The following is a 12,136-nucleotide window of genomic DNA, read 5'->3' on the forward strand; positions in this document are numbered from 1 at the left end:
TATGGATTTAATATGTTTTCTGAAATTATAAAGACCAGAGGTATATGCAGGTACTTATACCTGTGAGCATACAACTACAGATAACTAAAGCTATCTGTAGATAACAGAGACAATAGATATTTGCTGGCATGTATACACATATGTATTCATATGCATACGCATATACAATTTTGCACATGCTCACACATATTTGAATAACTAAATTCCCACTGAAATTAACATGCCACACATGACTTTTCCAGCAGAACATCGTCACGTATATTCAGCCTTTAAATGTGAGATTTGCTGTGTTATCCTGAATTTTGAAAAGCACGTTTCATGTAAATCATAATTAGAAATTCTAGTTTAACTTTTGAATTTTTACAATAAACAGAAGTGTATTCATGTTCACTCTGTCCTGTCTGATACTATGGACTCTGAGACTTTGTCTCGTTCCCATGAGCTTTGATTTTTAAACCTCAGTCACATGTAAAAACATTTGGAAACCCTGGACCTTTTGCCTCTCTGCCTAAAGAAGGTGCTCACAACACAGAAAGCCTTAAAGCTTCAATAAGACGAAGTTTTTGATTTTTGATTGACCTGAAGCACAAAAGTTGTTTCTATTCATGTTGAAATATTTTTATTTGAGCCATGAACAGCACAGAAAAACAGCATCACTATAGCATCTGCTTTTTCTTTTTTTTTCTTTTTTTTTAAGTAATTTAACAGCTGGTGTTAAAAATGCTCTGCTTGTTCCTTATCACTTAAACTGCACTGTTTCTGCAAAAGACACTACAGGCTTTTGCTTTTGTATGGGAAATCCTGGGAAAAAAATGACAGAAAAAGTTAGTCTGTAATCCAGCAGTGAAAGGGAAAAGCTAAATAATAATTTTTAATTTCAATCCCATGCTATGTTATGCCAAATACTGTTAAGAAATGAAACATTTCTTAATTCTGGTGAATTTTATTTTTACATTTCTCCTGTAAATGGACTAGGAAACACTTCGTAATGCTAGTACTTCCTGGTATTGAAAGGCAGCCTGCTTCCTGTGATGAGAAAGAAAATCTTATCAAAGTGTTACAGATGTTCTTCAAATGATTTAATAAATAGAAGAATATCTTCTAAGCAAATGAGGCAAATATGTCAATCGAATTCTCACAGCTTCGATAATTAAAAGCAAGACCACCAGCTGACTTCTTTTATTTTTTAAAAGCACAACTTGATCTGCACAAGGAATGCAACCTTCTTCAATAATGTCTTCCCTCACAAAGTTAAGAACCTACCTGTTGATCCTGAGGCAAATACCAGTAGTGGTCCAATATTCATCAGAAACTTTAATTAATTCTGCTTCCCTCTGGGCATCTTACTTTCACCACAGTAGGAGAAAAGAAAAAAAACCACTACCCAACCTGTGGTCATTAATATCAGTATAAAATTAGGATGATGCTTAAACTGGAAGACCTGGAGTTTCACATACTTTTCCTATATTTTTTTAAGTGCCATCCAATTAGTACATGGGGACTGGGATGTGTCTCAGTGTGCAACCATTGCCAATTTACTTAATAATTTAAAGAACTCAACCCTCCCTCTAGCATCTCCCTTTTACTCTTGTATAGCTTTATTGTTTTCAGAGAAGTGATATACCTGTGAAATGAATGAAAAGTCATACTTGATCCAGTGGAATTAGAATATGCATAGAATGATTCACACTGAAAGTTGAGCAGGAAGGAATCAAAGGAAAACTTACTTTCTAAGGTGTCAGAATATATTTCTCACATGTCCTACATGAAAAAAAATAATAAAATTGTAAGGGTTATGTACCAGCCAACATATTCAGACATGGATACATTCCCTTCTCTGCTGCTGTCACCTTGCATGATCTTGCCCAAATCATGATGAGTCAGCTTTTCAAATCCCTTCAGTGCTTGGCTGAATTTTCACACATGTACAGGTTGCAGTTTCCCTTCTTTTTTGATGTCTTTAATAGCTGGGCTGCTAGAAATCCCTGAGGTTTCTGTTAGGAACATACCTAACTGTACAGGGCTAAACCACCTTTATATTCCTCATCTTTATTTTCTCTAGATCTCAGTATTTCAAGTATAAAACCATGCACTATGCCCTACGTTGCACAGGGTTGCTATGAAGACAGATGTATCAGAAAGACTGAGGTATGCAGACATCAGAGTAACCAAAGCATGTAAGACAAAATACGGTGCAATCTGGTAAGGGTGCTTGATATGTACCTTACTGCAGTTTAGAGCTTGAAAACCAAGAATAAATTGTGATGTTTATATTACACAACCTTCCATAAATTGGGAGATTTTCCAGGAATGTAAATACACAAGAACATTTGGCTGCAAAATTATTCTTTATAATCCCAGAGGTGTCAGTGTGGAAACTCTCATGGACAGGAACCGTTGGGGTTTAATTTTCAATCTGCGTGACTCTTTTTCTAGCTCTGAGCATATTTTGTCGCAATCCTTCCAGCACTGGTCCTGTCTTACAGGGCTCATCATTTGTTAAATGTGTTATTTCGGGACATAACCTTTCCCAGTGTTAGGCAGAAGAAAAAGATGACAATTTACACTTGTACTTCTAGTCCCTGTTCACTCTGATACAGTCAATAAAGGCAACGCTGGAAGAGAAAAATGTGAAGGAAGTAAAACATTTCTATTTTTGGGTTTCTACTTTTGAGAGGATGTATGCACTTAGCCAATAGGAGATCTACTCACCACTGACATTCTGCCCAAATAGTCATGTTTTTCAGTTCTAAAACTCCGACGGAATATGCAATAATTAGTAGAATTTTTAAACTTGGACAATTTCCTAAGAATTTTCTTGGATAGTGTGGAAAGAACATAGTTAACACATTCATGTCTGATGTGTTTATGATGTACAGGGGTAGGACACGTGGAGGGCTGCTCTGTAAAAACAGTCACTGCTGTCAGGAAAGAGAAGAGGTAATTGATAAAGCTCTGTTCTGCAAATGGGAGTTTTGCTATAGGCTTTAAGTTTTAATCCCAGGTTCCAATATTATAAATATATATAACTCTTTCCTTCGCAGAAAGTGCAAATTATTTAGAGTGAAATGGAGCTCATGTCTGTGCTCCCAGACTCGTATTTTCCGACTGAAGTACAAGGAATTACCTTAATGTTTTCATGGCTGCTAGGGTTCCTGTGAAAACAAGCCCCATGCCTTGACTCACTTCTGACAATTTAACATTGCTCCTTTTTCACAGTTACTGAAATAGGTCATAGCCCTGACAAATCTCTTATACCTCATTCATAAGTGTTTGTAGTTTACTTGGACAGTAATTTCTGGCCTGGGGCAGCACTGAATTCTCCCTGTTTTAAGAAACTGAGGCATAGGTGTTATAATCTGTTTGCCCATAGGTGTTATATCTATTCACCATGAAGGGCCAATGTCAAGAGCAATTCAGAGCTTCTACAATTCTATCCTCCTGAGTTGCCACTAAGCCTAAAATACATACAGAAATAAAAGCAGTAACGACCACTTGTTCAAAGTCCGATTTAAAATTCATCCATCACATCCCTGATAAAATTATTTCTACCATTTCGTCTGCTGTATAGCTATAGCAAGGCTGCAGGTCAGGTTCAGCAGTGCTTTGATCACCAGTTTTATTAGCTTGCTGTTGCAGCCATCACTTGCATTAATGAAGAAATGACCAGAAGATGTGAAGTCCTTGTTTCCTCTGCAGCAGCACTCAGGTCAGCTCTTGGACTCCCTTCCTATGTTTTTACTGGAACAGCATGTTAATACATTTTACCTAATGCCTAAAGAAGGCTAAATTAGAATGGTTCAGCTGACAACTGGTAGCTATGTAGTGCTTGATTGCTTAGACTGGTGCAATTTCATGTACCTCCCCAAAAGTATACAGAGAGGAGACAATGGCACAGGTCAGCTTTGTTTTCAGCTGGGATAGAAGCTAGAAAGCCCAGGAGTCCCTTAATACCAATAGTTACTTGCTCCATACAGATGTCTTTGTTTCACTATTAATACAAACCACTGTGGAACTGCAGATGACTTTCCCAATACTACTGCTTTTTAGTACTAAGCTTGCCATTATAGAAAGTGTCCAGAAATGAGGCCACTAAAATTTACTAATTTCTAGAAAGTATGAAACACAAATATTTAAACAGAGCCAACGTTCCAACAACAAATGTTTAACAGTTTCCCGTTATTTTCAAAGAAAACATAACTGCCTCAGGGGAAAATGTTTCATTTTTCTTAAACTGCAGTAGCTTATTGTTGACATAAAGTATTTTGGCTGTAATAACTTTTTAACTGTCATCACTAAGCCTATAATATATATTTTTAACAACATTCACAGCTCCCAGAAGTACTAGGTTGCTATTGAAGATTTTCACAAAATAAATTATGCATTTTTAAAATCACTTTACCTTTATTGTAAAGAATGATCACTTACTTCATTTTATCGAGAAGATCATTAGGGACTCTCCTATGTGTCATTGAGCAGAGCAAGACCTAAACTGTCACACTTTGCTTCAAAGCAAGCATTCACGGCCCCCTCTTGCTGCTGCACACAAACATGCTGTACACTACAGGCTACCTATGCAGAAAATGGCAGCACAGTCATTTCCCATTTCAGCTGTACTTTTAACTGAACAAACTTCTGTCCAGTTAAGTTAGGAATGGCCAGTATACACCTATTAAATGAGGGAATATGGATGCTATGGATACATCTACTCTAGACATAAGCATTTTAATGAGGAATCCTCTTAGAAAAGGCATGGCCTGCTCTAGACATACACAGTTGTGCAATTTTATGTTTTAGTGGCCTGCCTCAGAGATAAGGCATTCCCAAAGTCATCAATTGTTGACTACCACCTAAGGAGAACTATAGGCCTTGTACTGGCATTTTTGGACTTGATCTAATATCCCTTTTGGAAATATGTTTCAATAGAATGATACAGCTGTCAGGTAAATCCACTAAGTTCATGAACATATGTAAAGGGTTCTTCCTTCAAAGCTAGGCTGGTGGGGTGCACGATGTAAGTCAGGGTTGTGAAAGCCTGTCTTGATTTAATGACGCCTTTCATGCTGTGTATGTGATAATGTTCATTCAATGTGTACTCTGCATAAAAGTCAAAAAGTTAGGAACTGAAACGTGTGAAAAGAACATTCATTTCATAATCCTAGTCCTATATGTATAAGCTTCATGACAGTATTTTTCAGTAGAAGAATATATACTGCTTCTCAAACTTGGAAGTACCCAACAGATTTTTCATATACCCCAGTAAAAAGCATTTTTAAAAAGCGCTCATTAAATGAGACACCAGTTCACACCTCCCATTCATTACAAGTAATATGATATTCCTGTGCAAATCTGGATGCTCTTTACTGCAGTTTCAGTAAGACCTGTGGATATTGAGAAACATGGCCAAACCCTGGCCATATTAAACAATAGGATACTGAAAGAGTTGCTTTTCTACTTTAAAGACAGTAGTGGAAATTAAGTAATACTTCAAAAAACAGTTTTTGAGACTTGTGTGTTAACATACTCTCCAAAGTAACACAGGCACACAAGGGTGCTATGCAACTTGTGACTTTGGCTTATGATTACAGCTCTTACTCATCTGAAAAATGTTAAAATTCTCTTGGTGTTGTTCTTTAATGGAAATACTAAAATTAAATACGACAGTTTTTTTGAAGACCCCAGGGTTCATCTAAAATAACTATCCTAAATCACAGGAATGTGCTTGAAGCCATGCTCGTGCTCAAAACTGGCTGCTGATCCGCACTTGCCTAGTAACTACTGTCTGCAACGTCAGGAGGAACAGTTGAGCTCTCTTCTTCTTCCAGATGTTCTACCGACCACACTTGTAAACACCCATTAGCCGATTGCAACATCACAGCAAGTTTATGCTACAGTGGGCCTTAAATATCTGATTAATTCTTGAAATTACCAAAATAAATACAGGCTAAGTCTTTGCTTGTTGAATAAGGATAAAGTAACTTCAAAATCCACAGCCACTGGTTGCCATGCAACCTGCTATAGTATTGTGGCAGAAATAAGCTGTGCTTGAATTTTCAGTGCCCTCTCGCTCAGCCTTCTTGATGTTGTGATACTCTAATGCTTCTCAGCTAACTTCCATTAAGTAGTTTTTTGTGGGGTAGTATTCCAAGGTTAAAATGATTAAATAACTTTTATGGTTGATCAAATATAAGCCCTTATTATACACAGTAGGAAAACCCATACATTTTAATTACTTTGTTATCAAAGATCTAGGTATTTACATTTCATTTTTCAGTTATAATTCTGAATTTAGTTTGACCTTCATAAAAAAAGAGAAGACCCCAGATTCTTGCTGTCTTAAACAATTTTTTTCCATAAACAAAAAAAAAACATTAAGACATGGTAACAGCAGAAAACACGGCAATGAGATCTACACAGCCTATTAGAAATTTTCTACAGAGATATTTTATTTCAGCTGCATCCTTTAATACTTCAGTTTAAAGTACTTGAATCATTTGTGACTTGATAATACATCTGGAGTCTTAGGGTGGTTTATCAATATTTGGTAATATCGAAACTACATTAATTCAAAGCTTATATTTAGAGCTATCATTAGCATTTTTCCCTTGTGAGAAATACATTTCAGTTTAAATACTGGAATAAGAAGGGTAGTTCCAGGTACTCTACAGAACTCTGCTACCGACTGGTAACAAAGTAATTTTCTGTAATCAAACTATACTGATATTCATAGCGACATATGTTTAAAATTCATGATTAAGCAAAGTTTGTGTTTTACATTTTTGGCTTCTGAAACTATTTCTTGACAAGCAGACAGATTTCACAGACAAAAATCTACTTCATAAGGTCTTGTCTTACATATTCATTTATTACAGAAATCTAATGCAATTCAAAACCTATCCATTAACCTCTACAACTTATGTAAGAACAGATTTATTAGAAGAGGGCGGAAATACCATGTGGGTAATTTACACTATAAATATTTCAAAATAAAAATGCCATCTTTCATTTACTAAAAAAGCAAAAAAAAAAAAGGCAAAAAAAAGAAAAAGCCCTAACATATTTATGTGGAAAGATGCTCAGATCATCCTTTATAGGAAAACATTTTTTTTGCCAAATTTGGATCATTATTGTTCCTGTTTCTGCTACATTAGGTTACACTGCAATGTTAAAGAAAAAACAAACACGAGTTTAAAAAGCTTGTATTTTAACTCTCAGAGGCTTCCTCTCAGAGGTTTTTGTTTTTTTTTACCATTTTACTTTTTTTTGTCTTTCCAGAGCTTTGCAGCTTTCCCCACATTCTACTGTGATTTTTTAAATGCAGATGATTGAAAAATATGCTGGTGCTGTGGTGGAAGGTTATAGACACATTCAAAAATAAGTATTTCCTTTTCATAGTGTACTAGTTCATAACTAACGAGAAAAAAATAATGTTAAATAGAAAGCATGAATTTAACAACAAGCAGTAGTTTCAAATAACCTTGCAGCCTAAGCTTTGTAACCTAATTCCAATAATGGCTCAAAGATACATGGCATAATAACATTTTCTCTTTTTCAGATTGTAATGATGTTCACATGCAAACGCATGGCCAGACTTGTCGTTATAAAATGATTGCTTAACACATTCCTTCTCGGGCTCTATAGTCTCACGTCTGCATAATGTACCCCTTTTTGTATTGTACAGTGTGACACTTAAAGTTAGCTCCAAATCAGATCACTATATTCTGATTTATTTTGTTACTTTAGGGGAGAAAAAACCCCAAACGTTCCCCCCCCATTCCCCCTGCCCAGCCCCTGGGTTTAAGGAATGGCTGTAAACTATGGTCATCGCCTTCTTATTCCGGTTAAAGAGAGGGGAAGGAGCTTATCTGTTTGGAAATGCAATCTCTTGTAACTCCTTCTGTAAAGGGTAACAGGAGCAGACAGCACGTAAGTGACACATTGCCTTGTGGTTTAGAAACAGATGGGGGCACTATGCAATATGCTCAACAACATCCCGCCCAAAGCACAATGCGGCAGATCATCAGAGTTCACGGCAGCAGTGGGGAAAGCAGCACGGCAACAGTGCCCAGCACAATTTGAACCATTAATAATTAGCAATGCTAAACCACAAAGATTCCATCCTTGCTGTCAGGTGTTTAGATAATGCCATCAAGCGTGGAGCCCACCGCCCACAGTCATTTTTAAAACTCTATCAGTTTAGGAATGCATTTCAGTTTCTTAGCATGTATACAGTCGACCTGCTGGTGAAATTACACTGTATAAAAGGAAATACCATACTACGCAGGGGAAGATATAAAGCAGAAAAGAACTTAAAAGGAAAAGTTTAAAGGATCTGTCATCAAAACTTTAAATAGGCCTTTCTCCAGCTGTAGCTAAATTATTGTACTTCTTGATACTGTTTGCTCCTCATAGCAATTGAAAGCATATGTAATTTAACAGCAGGCCTCAATCCTTTAATAAGCTGTCTTTAAAATACCTTACATGGATTACCTATCTGTAAATCTGCTTCCCATGCAGAATGTGACAGCATTATGGAAATTGTGAGTTCAGTAAAGATGGCATATACCAAAGAGAACCACATCTGCACACTGTAAGATTATACCAAACATTGGAAGTAATCTTTAGTCATTTATAATACTGCAGAATGCATAATTAAGATTAAGGGCTCTATTCTGCCCTTACTTATGTCCTACGTATCTCATAATTTCCCTCACCCCACCCCCCTGTAAATTAAACAGAAAAGTAGCACTGCAAAGCTTTCTTCTTCAAATTATGCAAAGTTAGTATTCATCTTTCTGCAATTTGGTGCACATCTAAGGAACTTTGGCAAAAAGGGAACGATCACATATGGAGCAGAATCCATAGTAAAAAGGGCTATCCTGTGTTTGCCAAAAGGAGCAACTTGCAAGCAGCACGTATTTCCTTATCACTTAAAAAAAAATAAAAAAATTCAAGAAACAAAACACAAAAGAGAGCGTCCCAGAGCAGGAACACAGTTCAAAGCAATCCTGTACTCTGAGTCACTTTGCTGAATATGCAGCCTGCCTAGACAAAAAGAAACGCAAATGTCAGAAAGCAGCTAACAGCAAAGGAGGGGAAATGGGAGTTTTGGCAAGGGAAGGGCAGCACTAATATTCCCCAATGCTCTGATTTCTAAGATGCACCTACTTCTGCATCTCATAATATATAATTTCATCTGCATTTACTGGTAAGAGAAGCAGTAACAGGAGAGCTTTCTCAAAACCCGTGCCGGTGGGTAGGAGGAGAAAGAGGGAGAGAGGAGGAGGAGGAGAAGTGCTTATGCTCCTTCAGTGGAAGACCTGTGCACCACCAGCCAGCTACATGTTTTATTTGCCTACCTTCAGCTCTAGGAGTCTACAGACAGCACCTGTTACCCATTGTTATCCACTGTGAACTTACATTTTTTTTCTACAAGTCCTTTACAATTCCCTTTCAGCTGGGTACCACGATACAGGGTCTCTGAGTCCCCTAACAAACTGCACCAGAATCCAGCCTTATACCTTTCCTCTAACAACTGCCTTTATTATTTGCAGTAGTTGATTGAAATTAAATGTCTGTCTTACTGAAAGCCCTACATTATATTCCACTATAGAAATTAGGAATCATATCAGTTAGTGGCAGGGTAACAAAGTTCACACCCAGCTTTATCATTTGTCTTTACTCTGGCAATTCATGAAAGCACAACAAAGACTTTTTATTTTTTGGAATAATTTTTACTAATGGCTAAGATTCACACACATGGTTAATGTCTGCTGCTTTGGAAACAGGCATTTCTAGGACTTGGCATTTCAGATGGCAGATGGGATGGAAAGGAATTTGCCTCTGGGGTTAGGGCGCTATATCAGTCTCCTTTGCCCACTACAGAACTATTTGCTCATTCCCTCTTATTGTAGAGCAATACAGATGCTGCTGTTTAGAGCATCTGAATCTGAGTTTTAGCACTTTCTAGAATTAGTGCTGTGTATAAACGTTGTTCTTACTAATAGCAAAATACATTGCAAATATGTGTGGCACATTTAGGCCCTGGAGAGCCTCCAGTGTTAAGTGATACCTCAGCTGCTGTGGCAGCTTTCTCGCATAAGGAGGACACTTTCCTCCCCCCTCACGTGACAGCCCAGAGAACACACACATTTTTAAATGCAGAATTAGTTAAGCAACTAACACATCATACGGGAAAATAAACAATATTCCCAAGCTTCTTAAAAGCTAAATGTGGAAATTTAGAGAACAATGAACCATCAATGAATTTCAAGCCTATGTTACCAATAATACATGTTTAATCCTCTGGTCAGACGTAATGTTAAGATTGTACAAACAGTGAGAAGGTGATTATTAAAGGAGTGAAAACCTATTCTAGCTCTAAAACAGACATAGATACACTGACATATGCATAGACATCTCAGATGGAGACTCAGCACAAAAAAAATCACTGGAAAAAAACCCATCCCTTTGCATTCCAATATTTATTTGGAACCGTTAGTTCCTCACTGCTGCTGTAGCATTCATTTCCTAAACTTCTGAAATCCTCTTTATCAGTGAGATTCTCATACACTCTTAAGAGAAAGTAATGGTAACCTATCACTTTTAAGACTACAGCTTTTGAAAACCAGACTGTCAGAATACTGCAGGATGTACAATAAAACGTGAACGAATGGCAAAAAGACTGGCTAGATGTTTTAATATGTTTCCAGCATCCACGAGTCTATGATTAATTTGCTCTCTCTCATCCTCTTTTCAAAATGGTAGGAAAGCCTCTACCATTTCTGAGTTTAGCATTACTGTAAATTGAGATCCTGGCTCAATTTAGGGATTTTATTGACACAGAAAGCAGATTGATAATGATTATTATTATGAACATTTGTAGGGCAACAACTTCTGTGATATTTGGCTTATATTAAAAGAAAAATTGTTCTCAAGTACCAAGAGCAAATGTCCAGTAATCTGTGTATAATCTCACTTTTACAAAATTAAGAAAGAGATTTTTTACTTTCCCAGTAGACTGTACAAAAGCGTTGGAAGACCCAAACAAAAGAAACACCACAGTAAAAGTGCATCTTAAGCAGCTGCTGAATGCAGTTATGAATTGGAAGAGCTGAACATTCACATATCTGTCTAAATAAACACAGTTCATTTGGCAACAGTACCTCCTGTAAAATTACTGATGATTTTCTATTGCTTTTGCATCTCAAATCTTACTATCAGAACCCAAACAAATTAAGTTTTATCAATCACTCAGATTGTCCTGCTATAACTGCCCAACAGTCTTTCTGGTAAAATGAGGTCAGTGGGCTACTACTTTGAATAGATAGTTTCTTGAGCAAGACACAGGTCACTTATACTTTGACAGATTTTTGGCAAATGCCCTTCATTTTGAAAGATATTCAAAATCTCAAGTGCTAATAATTGTACTCACATCTCTCCATGTCATGCTTTAACTAAAAAGAGAGAAAAAGGCAATTCCCAGCACAGTACAATCTTCTTTTCTTATTCATTAGTAAAACCAAAAAAATGCTTCTCAAAGAGGGGGAAAAGGCAAAAATTGGTAGATTGGAATGCATGGAGATAACTCTTTTTATGCCTTGAAAATTTCCAACTTCTTTTTCCTCATTATCTCTACAGAAACCTCATGTATTTGAGCAGCTAGGGTGAAAAGCTGCTGCTGAATACTGGTATATCCCATAGCAATTATTTTACAATGGCTCCCAGTTAGCTTGTGTTGGCCACATTCTAGAGGAGCGCCAGCACGCTGATCAAGAACGCATGTGAAGGCTCATTTAACCTGCCCTGCATATGTAAGGTCACTTTATGTATAAAAGCCAGCATTCTTGTGACATTAGTATTTTTGAAATCAGCCATTCATCTGAAAACAATCCACTGATCAAAAGTATTACATGGTTAACTTGGGAGCCTTTGTCTCTTACTCTAGATTTAACAGTTCTGTAAGATGCACATTATGGTAAAGAATAGAAATTAATAATAAATAAAGAATACCTTTCTTAATCTGCCAGTATTTTATGTTGGAGCTGAACAAGAAAGAACAGAATAGACTAATGAGGGACACAGACAGCCTTTACATCATTTCAAAGACTGTTTTTATCTTACAGAGAATTTTTTT

The 12,136-nt window shown here is 36.8% G+C and overlaps 1 protein-coding gene across 2 annotated transcripts in view; it reads right to left on the reverse strand.

The window, feature by feature from the left end:
• Positions 1-12,136, reverse strand: part of ZFPM2 (zinc finger protein, FOG family member 2) — a 309,086-nt gene that overhangs the window by 63,607 nt on the left and 233,343 nt on the right. The gene's annotated exons all lie outside the window — the stretch shown is intronic.

Source organism: Pezoporus flaviventris, unplaced genomic scaffold (genome assembly GCF_033815535.1).
Source record: "Pezoporus flaviventris isolate CSIRO_AGI_PZ_B2104156 unplaced genomic scaffold, CSIRO_AGI_Pfla_v1 ptg000007l, whole genome shotgun sequence".
NCBI lineage: Eukaryota > Metazoa > Chordata > Aves > Psittaciformes > Psittacidae > Pezoporus > Pezoporus flaviventris.